Raw genomic sequence first — 15432 nt, forward strand, 5'->3', positions numbered from 1 at the left:
GGTTTTGGCAGTAACTGAATAGACACTATAGGGTAACACAAAGGATTAAACATCTAAAACTCAACCCGTTGTATGGCCTTTGAAGAAGTTAAAAGCCAATTAGTCTTTTATCTTTCAGAAACAGCCTGGAAAACAGGATCTTAATTCAAACTCAGCCTGATTTCTGTGCTGTACAGAATAAGAGATGCCAGTGATAGGAAACAGGAAAGGGCTGATTATATCTAGTCTGAGTTTTAAAAGCCAAATGCTTGGAAAAGTTGTAGTCATTTGCCATATTCACCTTTGCATCTGCCTTGATGAATATGAGGACCAGGAAACCTCAGGATGATTCCCAGCCCTGGAAGGTATTTCCCATGGTCTAGGCTTCTGAGAGGTGCCAAGGGAAGCACCTGACAGTGCACGGGGAATGGTAGGAGCACGGAGTTCTTTTGCTGCAGTTGTGTCTTTGCTTTGATGCTAAAACCTATCACCCAAGAACGACAAGGACTATGAAATAGAACAGCCTATATTTTCCAAAACTATTTCAGGAGGAGGAGGAATGTGGTGTGCTCAAATACATGTTATTTGACTTTTGACTCTAGTCTCCCCCACCTCCCCACACATACCCAATGGACTTAAAATATAATTTTGAGAATGCTTTTATATCTTCTAAGCAGAAGATATGGGAACAGCAGGGGACTGACATTTAGTTCATTAGATTAGAACTGAGATTTCTCACCCTGGTGCCTGCGTGTTCAGAAAAGATTCAATCTTCCCAGAGAGTAACACACCCTACAACTGTGCCCAGAACCAGCAGGAAATGATACAATGTTATTCAGTTGGTCTCATTTTGTAAATTATCTTTTGAGTCCTTTTAAGAATTTATAAATACCACATTAGTTTTCCTTGCACATACAAATCAAGTAATAACAGTATGAGCCAATACATACACGTGCTCACTAGGTACCAGGACCTCTTCCAGTGGCTTCATGTATATTAATTCATTAATCCTCACAGCAACCTCATATGGAATGTGAGGCACAAAGAGGTTAAGTAACTTGCCTAAAGTGATGCAGCTGGCAAACTGGCAGAGCTGGGGTTTGAAGCTCTGGCAATCACTGTAACAGTATGGTTTTTATATAAATAATAACAATATTGTTTCTTGGGGTGGCAGAGTAAGTGAGCAGTGGAATGCTCCAAGTAAAGACAGAATGGCTTTAGGACTCCGTTCTTTCTCTGCTCACTAGTTTACTTTTAGGTGAGGGTTTATATATGCATACAGATGCATAGGAATGTATTACTACAACTGATGTGGAAGTACCAGTGGGCAGATAAAAGTAACATACTGAACTGACTACAAAAGACTTGCACAGGCATCCCAGCATGGCAAGGTGGGCTTAAGGCTGAGGCTGCTGGACCATTTACTAGAACCGGATATGCAGATGTGCTTTCTATGGAATGAATAAACATGGAGATGCTGAGATTTCTATTCAAAAGCAACGTTAGATCATTCACCAGGATAACACAAAGTCATTTTCTCCATTAACAACAACAAAATTTTTAAGCCCCAACACATATATCACCTACCCCATCAAAAACAACATTTCTGGTTTAGAAACCAGTCACACTGCAAAGCTAGCTGTATAGGAGCCAACATCTACTCAAGGATATTAACTGGCTGTGCAAAGAAATGATCAATCATCTGCCAAGAACTAGTGCTTCTTAATGTAGAAAGGCCATTTAATTAGCCATTCGGCATTGCAGACCTGGCAGCTATGTCTAACCTGGAATCATCATTCATAACATGTAATTAACTATAAACTCTTTAAGGAGCAAAGATCATGTTGTGCACATGCGCACATTTGTGTATATCTCTTGGTGTCTGACACATAGTAGACAATCAGGGAATATTTATTAACTTTATTTGATGCACTAATCACTGTAAAATGTTAGAGAAGTGCCCTGGCCACTGTGGCTCAGTTGGCTGAAGTGTTGTCCTGCAAATCGAATTGTTGTGGGTTTCATTGCCGGTCCAGGTGCAGGTACGACCCCTGGCCAGGGTGCGTACAGGAGGCAGCCAATCAATGTCTGTCTGTCTGTCTGTCTGTCTGTCTGTCTTTCTCTCCCTCTGTCTCTCTCTCCCTACTTCTCTCCTAAAAGCAATAAAAAAAAATGTCCTCGGGTGAGGACAGAATATTAGAGAAGTATCGCATACATAGTATGTCATATATGCACATCCAACTTCTCATAGCCGCATGATTTTAGGAAACCACTTCTTCTCTCTGCACCTGTACTTTCCCACCAGGAAAACAGAGTTAGATTGGACGATCTCTGGGGTTCCCTCCAGCTCTGAAATCCTAAATGCAGACCAGCAACCCATGTCTCAATAAGGGGAACACTGAATGCCAGGGCCATATTCTTATTTGCTTTAGAGGCTGAATAAAACATTAGTTCTGTTTGCAGTGAGGAATGGGGGGCAGTTGGTGGCTGATTTATAAAGAGTGAGATTTACAAGTTTTTCCCCATTACAAACCACAAGTTGGTCAATGAGGCGATTTCCATATATGCATAAAGATTGGAAAACCTGAGTTGTAGACTTCTATCCTATATATGCTTCTTGGACTTTAGATTAAAGAAGGGAGGGCCTTCCTTTACATCTTCCAGCAGAGGGAGCCAGATTTTAAGCATTAACCAGACCTTAATTTATTCCCTAGAAATGTTTGCTTGATCTAGGAAAAGAAAACAAGTATTTTTATACTGAATCCTTATTTCTGGGTCTTAAATAAAATGGTAGAAACTGCATCATAGAGACCAGCACTAATTCTCTAAAAGACAAGAGTTTCCCTAGTAATAAATAATGTTTTAATCCCTATCAATTTCATCAGAAGTGGTACGATTTTTACATTTATTCAGCTTGTTGCTATCTAAGTTCAAGTTAAAAAAATATACTATGAAAGTATCAAGACTAATCGGTTTTTTAGTGGGGACTTTTTAAATTTACAGGTAAAGAGAAAAGTCTTTTTCTTTTTTAGTGAGATATAATAGACATATAACATTATATTAGTTTTTTGTGTACAACGTAATGATTTGGCATATGTATATATTGCCAAATGATTGTCACAATTAGTTTAGTTAATATCCATCACCACACATAACTTTTCTTTGTGATGAGGACTTTAAGATTTACCCTCTTAGCAACTTTCAAATACACAATACTGTGTTGTTAACTCACCATGCTATACATTATATCCCAAGCACTTATTTATAACTGGAAGTTTGTACATTTTGATTACCTTCATCCATTTCTCCCAACACCCTCTGTCAACCACAAATCTATTTTCTGTATCTATGAGTTCTGTTTGTTTTCAATTCCATACATCAGTAAGCTCATGCAGTATTTGTCTTTGTCCAATTCATTTCACTTGGCATAATGCCCTCAAGGCTCATCTGTGTTGTTACAAATGGCTAGATTTCCTTATTTTTCATGGCTGAATAATATTCTATTGTGTGTGTTTATATATCACATTTTTTACTCATTCACCTCTTGATGGACAATTAGGTTGTTTCCATGTCTTGGCTATTACAAATAATGTTGCAGTGAACATGGGCACAGGAAGATATCTTTTCAAGATAGTGATTTTATTTCCTTTGGATAAATACCCAGAAGTAAAATTGCTGGATCTCATGGTGGTTCTATTTTTAATTTTTTTATTTTTTTAAATGTATTTTATTGGTTATGTTATTACAGTTGTCCCAATACCCCGCCCTTGTCCCCCTTTGTCCTGTTCCCCACTTCCCTCCTGTGATACCCCCATTAGTTCATGTCCACTTACGTTCTTTGACTTCTCCATTGCCTATACTGTTCTTAACATCTCCCCGTTTATTCTGTACCTACCAAATTATGGTTCTAAATTCCTATACATTTTCCCCATTCTCCCCCTTCCCCCTCCCAGCCAATAACCCTCCAAATGATCTCCATATCTATGTTTCTATTCCTGTTCCAGTTGTTTGCTTAGTTTGTCTTTGTTTCTGTTTTTATTTTTTTAGATTCAGTTGTTGATAGCTGTGAATTTGTTGTTATTTTAATGTTCAAAGTCTCCATGTTGTTTCCCATAATGACTGTACCCTCTTACATTCCCACCAATAGAGCACGACGGTTCCTTTTTTCCCACATTCTGGCCAACACTCGTTACCTATTATCTTTTGGATGATTGCCATTCTAACAGGTGTGAGGTAATCTCTCATTGTGATGAATGATGCTGAGCATCTTTTTCATGTACCTGCTGGCCATTGGTATGTAGTCTTTGGAAAAATGTCTTTTTAGTTCCTCTGCTCATTTTTAATCATTTTTTTTCTATTGAGTTGTAGCTATTTATATATTTTATATATTAACTCTACCAAATAGATGATTTGCAAATATTTTCACTCATTCTGCAGGTTGCCTTTTTATTTTATTGATGATTTCCTTTGATGTACAGAACATTTTTGATGTAGCCCTACTTTATTTAGTTTTGCCTTTGTTGCCTTTGATTTTGGTGTCAAATCAAAAAAATTATTGCCAATACCAATGTCAAGGGGCTTCCCACCTTTTTTCCTCTAGGAGTTTTATGACCTCAAGTCTTTTGTTTGGGACTTTAATCCATATTTAGTTGATCCCTGTCAATGGCGTATAGGGTTCCAGTTTTATTTTTTTGCATTGGGCTGTCCAGTTTTCCCTGCACCTTTCTTTTCCCATTACATATTATTAGTTAATGACAGCATTTTGATTTGTCCTTTATTTGCAAAAACAGCTTGTAGACTGTAGCATTCATTACCTTGTGCAGGAAAGCTTACATACATTGAAATAATGAGGACTTCGAAGCATTCTGGATTGAATTGCATCCCTCTGCAAAAAATTTCATATGTTGAAATTCTAAACCCCAGTACCTCACCATATGACTTTATTTGGAAATTGGGTCACTATAAATGTAATCAGTTAAGCAAAGATTATACCAAACTAGGCTGGAACCCTAATCCATTATGACTGTGTCCTTTTAAGAACGAAAATTTGGATGCAGGTATGCACACAGGGAGAATGCCATGTCAACATGAAGACAGAGATTGGGGTGATGCCAGCAAACTACCAGAAACTAGGAGAGAGTCCCCTCTTTATAAAATCTTAAACTTCATTGACTTAAATAAACAGGGACAATTGTCCAGAATGTCTCGACTTCTAGGTGTGTTGCTTATTTCTTCATGGTGTCATTTATCTTGCTCTTCTAGTTTTTGCATTTCCTATAAATTTAAAGATAGAACTAAAGACTTAATATATTCAAGTTAAACATTTATGTAGACTACATTATAGGTGATATTAAATATCCTATATCAAAGATTTTTAAGTGGTAGTCTGATGAAATCCTCAAAACATAATGTGTTGACCAGACATTCATACATTATAGAAATGTATTTCCTGTAAAGCAGAAAGTGATGAAGAATGTCTTCTGAATTGATCATATCCCAGGAAATAGAAACCTCCTGCATATTCCTATTATTTACTTGCCACAAGGGTAGGTATGAGGCATGTACTCCTAAATACAAACCAAAGTCAACTATTCAAGTTTTCTAATAGTTTCAGCAGACTTCCTTGGCTTCATCAATTCATTCACTGCTCCTTCAGTCTATTTCACACATGTTCCACCCATTTATTCAAAACATATTTACTGAGTGACCTTTCATATGTCATATTCATACTACCTACTACAGATATAGAAGTAAATACTCCTGCCCTCATAAAACTTACATTCTATTTATAACTCAGAATAAAACTCTGGTAATGTGCTCTCTTATCACAGATTCACACACCCCTCATTTTCTTATCTGCCCACTTCTCCAAATCCCACAATTCCACCTTACTACGACCTTCATACTCCTGGCCACCCCACACATTCCACACATCCACACTTGATCACATGTTCCTTTTTAAGAAATTTCGACCCATGCATGATGAAGCATTTCAGCAACGTCTAAAAGCTTTCTAACACTTTAATCCTTTTATTTACACACCTTCATCCATACTGATTTTCACACTTACTTACTCTTCAAAAGTAAAGTCAGACTTCCCTTAGTTTTCATTACTAACTATATATCCACTACAGAAAACTCTTATAGCCCAGATCATTCTTTTGGGCCCCATTCCCATTATATCCAGCTACCTGCTAAATGTCCCTAGTTCAACACGCCCCAGACAGAACTCATCTTCCTCCCGATTTCCATTTTCTTTCAGAGTTCTCTAAGCTCATTAATGGCAGCATTGATGACATCTTGGGCTCCTACCTGTTCCCCTCCTTATCTAACCAATCACTAAGACCTGATAACTCTAAATCTTAAAGTTCTCTGTCTGCTGCTCCCTGTCTACACTGACAAGTCTCTCCCATATTCTTATGGGAGCTCCTTTACTGGTCTTACTGATTTTAGCTATGCTTACTCCAAGTGTTCCTCTACAGTGCTTTTGAGTTATCTTTCCAATAATATTTCTTATGATATTATTCACTGCTTAAAGCTCACCATCTCTGGAATAAAGTCTTTCCTTCGGCATGATACACATGGCCTTTCAGATCTGGCTCCTGTCATCCTCTATTGCCTCAGTGTCTTACCCAGCTTTGGACGCTGTTACAAAATTCTTAGGGTGAGTGACTTTAACAACAAACGTTTATTTCTCACAGTTCTGGATGCTGTAAAGTCCAATATTAAGGGGCAGACAGATTTGGTGTCTGGTGAGGGCTCTCTTCCTGGCTTGCAGACAGCTGCTTCTTACTTTCTCCTCACATGGTACTGAGAGAGATTGCTCACTGGTCTCTTTTCGTAAGGACACCGATCCCAACATAAGGATCTGACCCTTGTGACTCTGTTTAAATCTAATTACCTCCCAAAGGTAACACCTCCTAATACCATCACTTTGGGGGTTAGAACTTCAGCTTATGAATTGGGAGGCATAAACATTTAGCCAATAACTCTCAGCCCCTACTATATATATCATTCCCCCAAACAATAAGAATCTTCTTAAACTTATCCTGCCTCTGTGACTCTCTCAAGCTGTTACCTCTGTCTAGAATTCTCTCGCCATCACACCTTGTTCCATGCAGCAACACCCACTTCCTTTTAGGCAAATGTGTATTCTTTCATCATGTATCAACTCAAGTGTCCCCCCTTATTGCAAAGCCACCTCTGACTTTCCCTGACCGACCAAAGAATATCTCTAGGATCCCATTATATTTGCATGCATAACCATTTATTACATAGCAATTATTACAAAATACTATTGTCTGTTCATAGGTCTGTTTCCCATATAATTTATGGTTTTAGAGACAAGTGAGTCCTAGGTGATTAATAAATATTTCAGAAGTAATTGAATAAATAAGCAACATACATTTCTAACAAAAACACAGCACTACTAGATCTTCCACTTTGAAAAGTATTTATTATTCAGAAGCCATTTACAGTCCACATTTAAATAAATGTCAAAAGAAAATAATCATATAAAAGCTTATAGCCCAATGAATTTTCACAAAATGAATATAGTGTGGCAACTACCACCCAAGTCAAGAAAAGAAGCAATATACTTCCTGAAGCAGCCGTAATGCCCCTCCTAGTCACACCCCCAGGATAATTACCATTTTAACTTCTAACATTTTAGGTTAATTTTCCATTAATTACATGTTTTAAAATGTTTATAAATAAAATCACATAGTGCTTTTTCTTTTGCTCCTGTGGATCCAACTACCCTTTCTTTATTTTTTTGCCTACTAGATTTTCTTTGGATCTAGTTTTGTTGAATTCATATAGAAGTGTTTTAACCATTTAAAAAATAAGGTATTTTATCTAAGCAAATCAACTTATGGAAAAAGTTTCACATCACAAGGCTTGGTTGTCAAATATCAAATATTACATCTCTGTTCCAATTTCTTAACCCACATCTTCAGGTGCCAGCATTTATTACAAATATTTTTTTTTATATTGACAATATAGCTATATTAAACATTTAACTATATAGTAATATACATATAAAAAGTTAAATGACAAGGAATAGAATAGAAAAGTATTTGCAACACATCTAAAACATGGTTAGTAGGTTATTTTTTGTTTTTGTTTTTGTTTTTGATTTTTTAGGGAAAAAAGTTCTACAAACCTTTAATCAATAATGGATAAAGAATACCAAAAAGTCATTTAAAGCTTTTTTAAAAATAATAGAAATAGGCAAGAAATGTACAAAAAACAGGTTTAGTTTCAACAAATAGTAAAGGAACAATTAAAATAACATCATTGTCACAATCAGGTTAATGAGTATTAAAAATATTGGTAATACCTAGTATTGGCAACTGTGAAACGAACTAAGTATTCATAGAAACTTTTTCTTTATCTTAAAGCAGTCCTTTTAGCATATTTTGCAATGCTGGTTTGGTGGAGGTGTATTTTTTTAGCCTTCTTTTGTCTGGGAAACTCCTTATTTTGTCTTTCATTTTAATTGAGAGCCTTGCTGGGTAGAGCAGTCTTGGTCGCAGACCTTTGTTTTTCATTACTTGGACTATTTCTTACCATTTCCTTCTGGCTTGCAGTGTTTCTGTTGAGAAGTCAGCTGCTGGCCTTATTGGGGCTCCCTTATATGTCACTACCTCTTTCTCCCTCGCTTCCTATAGGATTCTCTGTTTTTGATATTTGCCATTTTAATGATGATGTATCTTGGAGTGGGCCTCACTGGGTTCCTCTTGAATGGGACCCTCTATGCTTCCTGGACTTGTGTGACTTTTTTTCTCCTCCAATTGGGGAAGTTTTCCATCATTACTTTTTCAAACAGGTTCTCTATCCCTTCCTCACCCTCTTCCCCTTCTGGTATCCCTATTATATGGATACTGTTGTCAGGTTGTCCTGCATTTCCCTAAATGCTTCTTCATTCTTTTTAAGTCTTTTTCATTTCCTTGCTCTTTCTGGGAGCTTTTTTCTACCTTGTCCTCCAGCTCTCTAATTCGATCCTCAGCTTCATCAAGCCTGCTTTTGATTCCTTCTACTGCGTTCTTCAATTCAGAAATTATATTCTTCATTTCCTCTTGTCTCTTATTGATCGTTTCTATGACCTTTTTCATGCTGGTATAGTTTGCAGTAAGTTCCTTGTAGTTTCCCTGTAGTTTTTGGTAATTCTCTCTGAGCTCACTGAGCTCATTGAGCTTCCTCATAACCGTTGTTTTGAACTCAATATGTGATAGTTTACTTGCCTCTATTTCATTGAGTTCTCTTTCTAGGGATTCCTCCTTTCCCTTTGGGTGGGAGGTATTTCTTTGTCTTCCCATTATTTGTGAGACTCTTCTCTTTTGCTTCTGCTTCTTAAGTTGATCTGTCTTGATTTCCTGACTTTGTGGTGTGTCACAAATACTTTTTTTAATGTTTAATTTTATTTCAGAATAGTTTTAGGTTTACAGAAAAGTTGTGAAGACAGCACAGGGAATTATCATATACTCCTTACCCAATTTCCTCTGTTATTAGCATTAATGTGGTATACTTGTTACAATTAAAAAACCAGTGTTGATAATTATGAACTAAATTTCACACTTTATTCAACTCTACTTGGCTTTTACGTGATGTCCTTTTTCTGTTCCCAGATTCTATGCAGGATGTTATAGTATATTTAATAACCATGTATCCTTAGGCTCCTCTTGGCTATGACAGTTTCTCAGATTTTCCTTTTTTTCTATGACTTTGACAGTTTTGATCAATACTGGTTAAATATTTTATAGAACTTCTCTCAGTTGGACTTTATCTAATGTTTTTCTCATGATTATACTGGAGTTACTGGGTTTTAGAGGAAGGCCACTGAGGTCACGTGCCATTTTTATCACATCATTTCAAAGGTACAGATTATCAACATTATTATTAATATTGATGTTGACCTGATCACTGGGCTGAGGATTCTCCTCTGTAAAGTTACTCTATTTCCCCGCTTCCACATGGTACCATTTGTAAGGAAGTCACTATGTGCCACCCACACTTAACAAATTGGAAACTATGATCATGCCCTCAAGGGTGGAGTATCTATCTACATAATTTGGAATTCTTCTGCACAGGAGATTCTCTACTCTTGCTCATTTCTTTATTTATTCAATCACTTATTTACTCATTAATATTTATTTTATACTTCGGATTATAGTCCAATACAATTTTTAAATTTTGTTGCTTAAAATTATGTACCAGCTATGACCATTTGGAGCTCTTTCAGTTGACTCCCGTGTTCCTTTGACATATCTACATCATTGTGTCTGTGTGTGTGTGTTGAGCACTTTTTTACTCTCTGGAGCTACAAGATGCTACAGACTCATCTATTTCATGCTTCACCTAGAACCAACCATATCTCCGGGGAGTCCTAGTGCCACAAACACTTTTATGTCTAACATCACCTCAGGGTGTGTAGTCAATGTATATTTTTTGTGGTTTGGTTCTAAAAGTCTAAAAATGTTTTAAAATTTCATCATTGCAAATTTTCCACGAATAATCCCTACCTCCACTTCTATTTAGCAGAAATTGAGAGGTGAGACAATCTGCTTTATCTACTCCTTTCTCTACTCAATATTTTACCTGAGACAAGCCCATCTTCAGAGAATTTCAAGATTCTTTAGCATGTGATGTTTGACAATCTCTTGAGATAATTTTCTCCATCTGATTTTTCTAAAATGGGAGGCCTTATATTTGCCTCCACACTCACTTCATCTGCTTTTTAAAAATTGTATTGTCATGTCTTTCAGCTACCCATTTCCTTGAGTTTTTTCTCCCCTTTCATGACCACTGTTTTTGCAGTTATTGAATAAAGTCAGAAATGCCAACAGCTTCTATTTTCCTGCTTTATGAAAGAGCTTTTTGCACACTCCACTGGACTTTACCTAAAAGAAAGAGGCATCCTGAAAAGAAATGCTCTTTACTTTATGATTCTCCTGTTATTTTCTTCAGCTGACTTGAACAGAAAAGTGTTTTCAGATTCCTATATTTGCTTGAGCTTTTTAGAAATATTTCTTTGTTTGATGTACTTCAATTTTTAAAATGCTACTTTATACTTTGTGCAATTTGTTTTTTTAAAGTAGTGACTAAGGGCTTTTCTACAGCTAACTTTTGGGCCTTATTTTTTAAAAGCCCAATCAACTTGTTTTAAAAATCATTTTTTATTATTCAATTAGAATGGACATAAAATATTATATTAGTTGCTGGTGTATACCCAATTGATTAGACATTATATAACATACTAAGTGATCATTCCAATAAATCTCATACCCATCTGACACCATTCATAGTTTAGAATATTATTGACTACATTCCCAATGCTGTACTTGTATCCCCATGTTTATTTGCTACTACCAATTTGTACTTCTTAATCTTTTTACTTTTTTCCACCCAATCCCACAATGCCCCACCCCCCATGTCAACCATCAAAATGTTCTTTCTATCTATGAGTCTGTTTCTGTTCTGCTTGGTCATTTTGTTTTTAAGATTCAATTGTTGATAGGGATGTATTTACTGCCATTTTATTGTTCATTTTTTAAATTTTTTTCATCCTCCTCTCTCTCTTCTCCCTCCTCCTCCCCCTCCTCCTCCTCCTCCTTCTCCTTCAAGAAGACCCTTTAACATTTCATGTAATGCTGATTTGGTGGTGATGAACTCCTTTACCTTTTTCTTGTCTGGGAAGCTCTTAAATGTCTTCCAGTTCTTAATGGTAGCTTTGCTGGGTATAGTAATCTTGGTTGTATGTCCTTCCCTTTCATTACTTTGAATATTTCTTGCTACCCCTCTGGCCTGTAAAGTTTCTGTTGAGAAATCAGCTGACAGTCTTATGGGAGCTCCCTTGTAAGTAACTAACAGCATTTCTCTTGCTGCTTTTAAGATTCTCTTTGTTGCAGCCCTGGCTGGTGTAGCTCAGTAGACCGAGTGCTAACCTGTGAACCAAGGGGTTGCTGGTTTGATTCTCAGTCAGGGCACATGCCTGGGCTGCGGGTCAAATCCCCAGTAGGGGGTGCACAAGAGGCAACCACACATTGATATTTCTCTCCCTCTCTTTCTCCTTTCCTACCCTTTTCTCTAAAAATAAATAAAAATTTCTTTTAAAAAGGATTCTCTTTGTTGTTAATCTTTTGCATTTTAATTATGATGTGTCTTGGTGTAGGCCTCTTTGGGTTCATCTTATTTGGGACTCTGTGCGTCCTGGACTTGTATGTCTAGTTCCTTAACTGGGTTAGAGAAGTTTTCCATCATTACTTTTTTAAATAGGTATCCAATTTCTTGCTCTCTCTCTTCTCCTTCTGGCACCCACATGATGTGAATGTTGGTACGCTTGACATTGTCCTAGAGGTTTCTTACACTTTCCTCATTTTTTTTTTTTGATTATCTTTTCTTTCTGCTGTTGTGATTGGGTGTTTCTTTGTTTCCTTATATTCCAAATTGCTCTTTTGATTCTTGACTTCATGTACTCTACTGTTGATCCTGGTAAATTATTCTTCATTTTAGTTAGTGTATTCTTCATTTCTAACTGGTTCTTTTTATGGTTTCCATGTCTTTTTTTATGTTGTTGGGGTTCTCTCTAAGTTTATCTACACTTCCCCTAAGTTCACTGAGCATGATATAACCAGTGCTTTAACTCTACATCTAGTAGATTGCTTGAGTCATTTTTGTTTAGTTCTTCTTCTGAAGTTTTGTTCTGTTCATTCATTTGGGACATGTTTCTTTGTATCCTCATTTTGGCAGCCTCTCTGTCTTTGCTTCTGTGTGTTAGGTAAAGCTGATGTGTCTCCTGGGCTTGGTAGAATGACCTAATGTAGTAGATGTCCTATTTGATCCAGTGGCACATCCTCCCTATTCATCTGAGCTGGGCACTCCAGGTGCACACATCCCTGGTGTGAGCTGAATAAATTCTCCTGTTACATTTCAGCCTTGATTTCTACTGGCATATCAATGGGAGGGATTTACCCAAGGTCAATTGGCTGCAAGGACTGGTTGAAACCACTGTAGAAAATCAGCTATGTAGGGGCCCACTCCACTGAGCAGGACTTACTTCAGTGGGGCTCTGCTGAGTCTCCTCCTTTAGTGTATCACTTGTGGAGGTGGTTGGGATATGCTTCAACATTGTCTGGCTCTTCCTCAGCGCTGTCTATGGAGGTGGCAGCCATCTCTTACTCAGCACCATGGCTGCCCTCAGACCCCTCATGAAACCCAAGATTGTCAAAAAGAGGACCAAGAAGTTTGTTCGGCACCAGTCAGACTGATATGTCAAAATTAAGTGGAACTGGCAGAAACCCAGAGGTATTGACAATAGGGTGCGCAGAAGATTCAAGGGCCAGATCTTGATGCCCAACATTGGTTATGGGAGAAACAAGAAAACAAGCATATGCTGCCTCGTGGTTTTTGAAAATTCCTGGTCCACAACATCAAGGAGCTTGAAGTACTGCTGATGTGCAACGAATCTTACTGTGCTGAGATTGCTCACAATGTCTCCTCAAAGAACCGCAAAGCCATTGTGGAAAGAGCAGCCCAGCTGGCCATCAGAGTTACCAATCCCAATGCCAGGCTGCACAGTGAAGAAAATGAATAGACAGATTGTGTACACATTATATTTGTGTTAATAAAACCTTAAAATTCTAAAAAAAAAAACCCCCAAACATTGTCTGAAGCTGTCCACTGGGTTGGCTGGCCCTGGGGCCTCCTAGAAGACACAAGCCATGGTCAGCCACTGCCTGTGTTCTACCTGGAGCCACCCAGCATGAGCTACAAAATGATCTGCAGATGGCTGCTACTTATGGTCTGCTTGGAGGTGACCTGAAGAGGCCAAGCTGTGAACCAGGCCTGACTTCCACTCGTGCTGCAGCTGGGACCTCTTAGCAAAAAGAACAGGGCATGCTGAGGTCAGATGCTTCTTGTTTGAGAGATTTTAAAAAGGTCTGAAGCATGAGTCAAGACATACCATTCACATGGAAAAGCCACTGGAAACAGCTGGGGTGGGGCCTCAGGGAATCACCTGGTGGGGCAAATAGTGATAGCCAGGTTGATGTAGTCTCAGATATGGCACCAGCCTGCCAGCTCTGTGCAAGGGAAGGACTCAGAAAAGGAACAATGGCCTCTGCCAGCACTTCTCTCTAGCAGGAAGCTGTCCCCACAGCTCTTGCCCTGATGCCAGACAATTCAGATCCTCCCCATATGTCCCTGATGCATTTTGAGCTGCTGCCCACTTTTGGAGCTCAGAGGGAGTGAGTCTAAGTAAGTCCGAGTAAGCCTGTGTGGTCCCTATATGAGGAACTGCCTGGGACTCTAGAAGCCCTCCATCTTGCTCAGCCATAATCCCCAACAGTTTTTACAACCAGAAGTTATGGGAACTTCTCTTCCTAGTTTGGAACCTGGCCTGTTATGGGCCAGGATCCTCACTCCTCGGGGGAACCTCTGCAGCTGATATGTCCCTCCCAATTTTTATCTGCCACACATGGATGTGGGACCAGTCTGTTCTACCTCCTACCAGTCTCATTGTGACTTCTTTATATCCTCAGTTGTAGGACTTCCATTCAGCTATATTTAAGGAAGTTCTGAATGACGGTTGTTTTGTAGTTTAGTTGTATTTTTGATGTGGTTGTGGGAGGACTGTGTTTCCCTACACCACCATCTTGACCAGAAGCTTCCCTCAATCAGCTTTTTAATTATCAGTGTTATGTCATTATCCTATCAATATACTACCTGAATTAAATCTACTGGGAGTTTGTATAAATTTTTACTAAAAATGTGAGTTAAATGCATGAAAATATACAATATTTAAAAATATTCTCTTAATCCATTTTTTATCTCTCCCAATTTTCCAATCACAACTTGAATTTCTTCTCTCCCAACTATTTCTTAATTTGTTTTGGTTTATCCCTTTCAATTTGTCTTCCTACTTGGTAACTCTACACATTTTCGTAGAATGAAATTAAATAAATGCAAACTTTCTTCTAATAGTTCTTGAGGTTAGATTAAGAACCTATAGAATATTACATAGTCATAAATGAATACTTATTAAGAAATTAAACACATTAAGTGTAAGGTAGAAAGATTCTTGTTAAGTCCTTAGTCTGGTAGTACAATGTAAAATAAAATATTTATTACCTACAAATACTCAATTCTGCCTATATTAAAATGATAGTTGAAACCACAAGTTCCATTGGTATGTAATGAAAATAGAGTAAAATGTGACATGAGTAGTTTTGAGAATGTAAAGCAGGAGTTAGCCATTACCATTGTTAAGAAAGATAAGAAAGTATAGATTATGGACATGCCAGTTATCATAACACATAAGGTAAACCTATACTTATTTCATCATCATGAAGTTGAATTTCTAAGTCTATTTCTTAAGAGAGATACTGGGATTTTTCTTACCCCTTTTTAATAGAGTCTGGATTTTTAAAAATCTGCTTCAAATATGTAAGTGGT

At 37.6% G+C, this 15432-nt stretch overlaps 1 pseudogene; it reads left to right on the top strand.

Moving 5' to 3' along the window:
* Positions 1-13151: 13151 nt before the first annotated feature.
* On the top strand, positions 13152-13573 carry LOC129078425 (60S ribosomal protein L32-like; annotated as a pseudogene).
* The last annotated feature ends 1859 nt before the right edge of the window (positions 13574-15432 follow it).

The sequence above is a fragment of the Pteronotus mesoamericanus genome, unplaced genomic scaffold, assembly GCF_021234165.1.
Source record: "Pteronotus mesoamericanus isolate MK-2021 breed Mesoamerican mustached bat unplaced genomic scaffold, CSHL_Meso_final contig_73, whole genome shotgun sequence".
NCBI lineage: Eukaryota > Metazoa > Chordata > Mammalia > Chiroptera > Mormoopidae > Pteronotus > Pteronotus mesoamericanus.